The 7590-nt window shown below is 42.5% G+C and overlaps 1 pseudogene; it reads right to left on the minus strand.

Annotated features, from left to right (window-relative positions):
• Positions 1-5064: 5064 nt before the first annotated feature.
• LOC120882588 lies at positions 5065-6232 on the minus strand (annotated as a pseudogene).
• Between the last annotated feature and the right edge of the window lie 1358 nt (positions 6233-7590).

Genomic DNA, 7590 nt, shown 5'->3' on the forward strand with positions numbered 1-7590 from the left:
TCCTCTACATAGAAAACCCTAAGGACTCCGGAAAATTACTAGAGCTAATCAATGAATATAGTAAAGTTGCAAGATATAAAATCAATACACAGAAATCCCTTGCATTCCTATACACTAACAATGAGAACACAGAAAGAGAAATTAAGGAAACAATTCCATTCACCATTGCAATGAAAAGAATAAAATATTTAGGAATATATCTACATAATGAAACTAAAGACCTATAAATAGAAAATTATAAAACACTGGTGAAAGTATTCAAAGAGGACACAAATAGATGGAGAAATATACCGTGTTCATGGGTCAGAAGAATCAGTATAGTGAAAATGAGTATACTACCCAAAGCAATGTATAGATTCAAGGCAATCCCTATCAAGCTACCAACGATATTTTTCAGAGAACTAGAACAAATAATTTCACAATTTGTATGGAAATACAAAACCCCTCTAATAGCTAAAGCAATCTTGAGAAAGAAGAATGGAACTGGAGGAATCAACCTGCCTGACTTTAGGCTCTACTACAAAGCCACAGTCATCAAGACAGTATGGTAGTGGCACAAAGACAGAAATTTAGATCAATGGAACAAAACAGAAATCCCAGAGATAAATCCACACACCTATGGACACCTCATCTTTGACAAAGGAGGCAAGAATATACAATGGAGAAAAGACAATCTCTTTAACAAGTGGTGCTGGGAAAACTGGTCAACTACTTGTAAAAGAATGAAACTAGAACACTTTCTAACACCATACACAAAAATAAAGTCAAAATGGATTAAAGATCTAAACATAAGACCAGAAACTATAAAACTCCCAGACGAAAACATAGGGAAAACCTCTCTGACATAAATCACAGCAGGATCCTCTATGACCAATGTGCCAGAATATTGGAAATAAAAGCAAAAATAAACAAATGGGACCTAATTAAAATCTTTTGCACAACAAAGGAAACTATAAGCAAGGTGAAAAGACAGCCTTAAGAATGGGAGGAAATAATAGCAACTGAAGCAATGGACAAAGAATTAATCTCAAAAATATATAAGCAACTCCTGCAGCTCAATTCCAATAACATAACCGACCCAATCTAAAAATGGGCCAAAGAAGTAAACAGACATTTCTCCAAAAAGACATACAGATGGCTAACAAACACATGAAAAGATGCTCAACATCACTCATTACCAGAGAAATGCAAATTAAAACCACAATGAGGTACCATTTCACACCAGTCAGAATGGCTGTGATCCAAAAGTCTACAAGCAATAAATGCTGGAGAAGGTGTGGAGAAAAGGGAACCCTCTTACACTGTTGGTGGGAATGCAAACTAGTACAGCCACTCTGGAGAACAGTGCAGAGATTCCTTAAGAAACTATAAATAGAACTACCTTATGACCCAGCAATCCCACTGCTGGGCATACACACTGAGGAAACCAGAATTGAAAGAGGCACATGTACCCCAATGTTCATTGCAGCACTGTTTATAATAGCCAGGACATGGAAGCAACCTAGATGTCCATCAGCAGACAATGGATAAGAAAGCTGTGGTACATATACACAATGGAGTATTACTCAGCCATTAAAAAGAATACATTTGAATCAGTTCTAATGAGGTGGATGAAACTGGAACCTATTATACAGAGTGAAGTAAGCCAGAAAGAAAAATACCAATACAGTATACTAATACAGTATACTAATACAGTATACTAATACAGTACACATATGGAATTTAGAAAAATGGTAATGATAACCCTGTATGCCAGAAAGCAAAAGTGACACAGATGTATAGAACAGTCTTTTGGACTCTGTGGAAGAGGGTGAGGGTGGGATGATTTGGGAGAATAGCATTGAAACATATATATTATAATATGTGAAATGAATCACCAGACCAGGTTCAATGCATGATACTGGATGCTTGGGGCTGGTGCACTGGGATGATCCAGAGGGATGGGATGGGGAGGGAGGTGCGAGGGGGGTTCAGGATGGGGAACACATGTACACCCGTGGCAGATTCATGTCAATGTATGGGAAAAACAGTACAATATTGTAATTAGCCTCCAATTAAAATAAATAAACTTATATTAAAAAATAAAATAATAATAAAAAATTTTAAGAAGATGACAGGATTAGTCAGAAGGTTCTCAAGGAGAAACATATTCTCAACCAGGATACATTGTTGTTATATAGTCATTGGTACAGAATTTAACTCAGATGACCATTATATCTACTACTGTGGGCAAGAATCCCTTAGAAGAAATGGCATAGCCATCATAGTCAACAAGAGTCCGAAATGTAGTACTTGGATGCAATCTCAAAAACGACAGAATGAAGTCTGTTTGTTTCCAAGGCAAACCATTTAGTATCACAGTAATCCAAGTCTATGCCCCGACCAGTAATGCTGAAGAAGCCGAAGTTGAACAGTTCTATGAAAAGCTACAAAACCTTCTAGAATTAGCACCCCCAAAAAATGTCCTTTTCATTATAGGGGACTGGAATACAAAAATAGAAGTCAAGAAACACCTGGAGTAACCAGCAAATTTGGCCTTGGAGTACAGAATGAAGCAGGACAAAGGTTAATAGATTTCTACCAAGAGAATGCATTGGTCATAGCAAACACCCACTAGTAACAACACAAGAAAAGGCTCTAACATGGACATCACCAGAAGGTCAACACCAAAATCAGATTGGTTATATTCTTTGTAGCCAAAGATGGAGAAGCTCTATAGAGTCGGCAAAAACAAGACCAGGAGCTGACTGTGGTTCAAAACATGAACTCCTTATTGCCACATTCAGACTTAAATTGTAGAAAGTAGGAGAAACCACTAGACCATTCATGTATGACCTAAATCAAATCCTTTATGATTGATTATACAGTGGAAGTGAGGAATAGATTTAAGGGACTAGATCTGATAGATACGAGTGCCTGATGAACTATGGACAGAGGTTCATGACATTGCCAGGAGACAGGGATCAAGACCATCCCCAAGAAAAAGAAATGCAAAAAACAGAATGGCTGTCTGAAGAGGCCTTACAAATAGCTGTGACAAGAAAAGAAGCAAAGGAGAAAAGGAAAGATATGCCCATTTGAATGAAGAGTTCCAAAAAATAACAAGGAGAGATAAGAAAGCCTTCCTCAGTGATCAATATGAAGAAATAGAGGGAAACAATAGAATGGGAAAGACTAGAGATCTCTTCAAGAAAATTAGAGATACCAGGGGAACATTTCATGCAAAGATGGGCTTGATAAAAGACAGAAATGGTATGAACTTAACAGAAGCAGAAGATATTAAGAGGAGGTGGCAAGAATATACAGGAGAACAGTACAAAAAAATGGTCAATTCCCAGAGAGTGACAATGGTGTGATCACTCACCTAAGCCAGATATCCTGGAATGTGAAGTCAAGAGGGCCTTAGGAATAATCACTACGAACAAAGCTAGTGGAGGTGATGGAATTCCAGCTAAGCTATGTGAAGTCCTAAAAGATGATGCTGTTAAAGTGCTGCACCCAATATGACAGCAAATTTTGACAACTCAGCTGTGGCCACAGGACTGGAAAAGGTCAGCTTTCATTCCAATTCCAAAGAAAGGCAATGCCAAAGAATGCTCAAACTACTGCACAGTTGCACTCATCTCACAGGCTAGTAAAGTAATGCTCAATATTCTCCAAGTCAGGCTTCAACAGTACATGAACCATGAACTTCCAGATGTTCAAGCTGGTTTTAGAAAAGGCAGAGGAACCAGAGATAAAATTGTGAACAACCGCTGGATCATCAAAACTTCAAGAGAGTTCCAGAAAAACATCTGTTTCCACTTTGTTGATTATGGAAAAGCCTTTGACTGTGGGAATCACAATAAACTACATAATTCTAAAACATGTGGGAATTCCAGACCACTTTACCTGTCTCCTGTGAAATCTGTATGCAGGCCAAGAAGCAATAGTTAGAACCGAACATGGAACAATGCACTGGTTCAAAATTGGGAAAGGAGTACGTCAAGGCTGTATATTGTCACCCTGCTTATTTAACGTATATGCAGAGTACATCATGAGAAATGCTGCACTGGATGAAGCGCAAGCTGGAATCAAGATAGTTGGGAGAAAGATCAAGAAACTCAGATTTGCAGATGACACCACCTTTATGGCAGAAATGAAGAACTACTAAAGAGCCTCTTGATGAAAGTGAAAGAGAAGAGTGAAAAAGTTGGCTTAAAGCTCAACATTCAGAAAACTAAGATCATGGCATCTTGTCCCATCACTTCATGGCAAACAGATGGGGAAACAGTGAAAATAATGACTGACTTTATTTTGGGGGGCTAAAAATCAGTGCAGATCATAACTGCAGCCATGAAATTAAAAGACACTCTTTGGGACAAAAGTTATGACCAACCTAGACAGCATATTAAAAAGCAGAGACATTACTTTGCCAATAAAGGTCCATCTAGTCAAGGCTATCATTTTTCCAGTAGCCATGTATGGATGTGAGAGTTGGACTATAAAGACAGCTGAGTGCGGAAGAACTGATGCTTTTGAACTGTGGTGTTGGAGAAGACTCTCGAGAGTCCCTTGGACTGCAAGGAGATCCAACCAGTCCATCCTGAAGGAAATCAGTCCTGAATACTCATTAGAAGGACTGATGCTGAAGCTGAAACTCCCAATACTTTGGCCACCTGATGTGAAGAAATGACTTATTGGAAAAGACCCTGATGTGGGGAAAGATTGAAGGTGGGAGGAGAAGGGGATGACAGTTTATGAAATGGTTGGATGGCATCACTGACTCCTTGGACATGAGTTTGAGTAAGCTATGGGAGTTGGCGATGGACAAGGAGGCCTGGCGTGATGCAGTCCATGGGGTTGCAAAGAGTCAGACATGACTGAGCAACTGAACTGAACTGAAGAACTTAGTTTTGGTGGGGGAACAGGACTTTGGTCCCCTACCAGATGAACCAGAATAACCCAGCAGAGAATACACATCTCAGGAGTAAGATGGGGTAGGGGTGGGGGTGCAAGGCAGCAGTGGTCAGATTTTAAAATAACTGCTTTAGTGACAAATGGGCTGGAAAGGACAGGCTTGGGCTAGGCTGCCTCTCTTACTATACCTCTCACTATGTGTTCTTCCTCTAGGTCGCCCAGTGTCCTCAGTGCTGATGGGAGGTACTGCTGTGAAAAGTCACAGTTGGGAATGTGTAGTAGAGCATGCCCATGCTGTCTCTGCCCTTGGACCCACCCACTGGCAGCTTGATCACCCCTGCTGTCTCCTTCTGTTTCAAGTAGGAGACCAGGTTCCTGAGAAGCCACCTCTGTAGGCCGGGATCCATCGTGGGCATCCCCTCAGTGCCAGGCCCACTGGGGTTCGCCTGCATGGCCAGGAGCACTGAGTAGCCATTGGTGCTCCCCTGCATGATGCATCATGTGACTTCTTCCAGCTTGAGCTGGTCCAGGAGAAGGCGCTGGGAAATCTTCAGCTAGATCAGCTTACTCCTGGAAGTGTGATCTTTTGAGGACTGCTGATCACCCCTGATCCCCATCTAGGATGTGCGTAGATGTCGGGAAGCAGCTGTTTTTCAACAGCAGAAGCCTGTTCCAACCCAGCTGCAGCAACTGGGCATCCTCTGAAGGATTCTTGAGCTTTTTGGTCTCATGTTTTGGCTCTTCCAGAGGCTTGGGCTCAGCCTCAGTGGTCCAAAGACTTTGCTTACTCTCTCGAATCTTCTTTCCTGTGGGAAGAGTTGGGAGCCTCATGGTGGGAGTGGCGGTTCTGCTCTTCTGCCCCATGTCTATTGTTGCTGAAGGAGTTGATACCAGACTCCTTTCCCCCTTCACTGGAATGATCTTCCTTGTGGCTGTGCTTGGGGGTTGCGGTCGGAGCCTCTGTCCGCAGGGTGCCCACCAACCTTGGTCCTGCTCCGTTCCTCCTAAAAGGAGTGGGTTGTCCTTCTGTGATCACCAGAGAGGTTCCAGCGCTTCCACCTGTCCTCCGAGGCCTTGGGCAGGACAAATCTCCTGGTCCCCATCTCCTCCCCAGCACTCACCACTCTGGCTGCGCACTGAGCAGCTACAGCCCTAGAGACTGGGCAGTCAGAGCGTTTACTGGGGCTGGCCCAGTCCCCTTCCAAAAAGGTCCTCTCGGTCTGAGTACAGGAGGTGTGTGTTGGGGGGGGGGTGTCCAGTCCTGCACCTGCAGGTTGGTATCCAGGGTTCCAGTGCCAGGTATACCCCCATCTTGGAGTAGCTCATAGGGCATAGGGAGGTGGGGTAGGTCAGTTTTCATTCCAGTCCCAAAGAAAGGCAATGCCAAAGAATGTGCAAAGTATCACACAATTGCACTCATCTCATGCGCTAGCAGCCTTCCCTTGTAGCTCAGTCATTAAATAATCTGCCTGCAGTGCAGGAGACCCAGGTTCAATCCCTGGGTTAGGAAGATCCCCTGGAGAGGGAAATGGCAGCCCACTCCAGTATCTTTGCCTGGAAAATCTCATGGACAGAGGAATCTGGTGAGCTGCAGTCCATGGGGTCGCAAAGAGAGGGGAACTACTGAGTGGCTAACACTTACTTACCTACACACACTAGTAAAGTAATGCTCAAAATTCTCCAAGTCAGGCTTCAACAGTACATGATTCGTGAACTTCAGGTGTTCAAGATGTATTTAGAAAAGGCAGAGGAACCAGAGATCAAATTGCGAATAACTGTTGAATAATAGAAAAAGCAAGAGAGTTCCAGAAAAACATCTGCTTCTGCTTTATTGACTATGCCAAAGCCTTTGACTGTGTGGAACACAACAAACTGTGGAAAATTCTTAGAGATGGGAATACTGGACCGCCTGACCAGCCTCTTGATAAATCTGTATGCAAGTCAGGAAGCAACAGTTAGAACTGGACATGGAACAACAGACTGTTTCCAAATAGGAAAAGGAGTACATCAAGGCTGTATATTGTCACCCTGCTTATTTAACTTATATGCAGAGTACATCATGAGAAACCCTGGGCTGGATGAAGCACAAGCTGGAATCAAGATAGCTGGGAGAAAAATCAAGAAGCTAATATATGCAGGTGACACCACCCTTATAGCAGAAAGCAAAGAACTACTAAAGAGCCTCTTGATGAAAGTGAAAGAGGAGAGTGAAAAAGTTGGCTTAAAAGTTAACATTCAGAAAACTTAAGATCATGGCATCTGGTCCCATCACTTCATGGCAAATAGATGGGGAAAGAGTGACAGACCTTATTTTGGGGGGCTCCAAAATCACTGCAGATGGTGGCTGCAGCCATGAAATTAAAAGAGGCTTGCTCATTGGAAGAAAAGCTACAACTAACCTAGACAGCATATTAAAAAGCAGAGACATTGCTTTGCCAACAAAGGTCCATCTAGTCAAGGATTTGGTGTTTGCAGTAGTCATGTACGGATGTGAGAGTTGGACTATAAAGAAAGCTGAGTGCCGAAGAACTGATGCTTTTGAACTGTGGTGTTGGAGAAGACTCTTGAGAGTCCCTTGGACTGCAAGGAGATCCAACCAGACCATCCTAAAGGAAATCAGTCCTGAATACTCATTGGAAGGACTGATGCTGAAGCTGAAACTCCCAATACTTTGGCTACCTGATGCAAAGA

The sequence above is a fragment of the Oryx dammah genome, unplaced genomic scaffold, assembly GCF_014754425.2.
Source record: "Oryx dammah isolate SB20612 unplaced genomic scaffold, SCBI_Odam_1.1 HiC_scaffold_23, whole genome shotgun sequence".
NCBI classification, from domain to species: Eukaryota; Metazoa; Chordata; class Mammalia; order Artiodactyla; family Bovidae; genus Oryx; species Oryx dammah.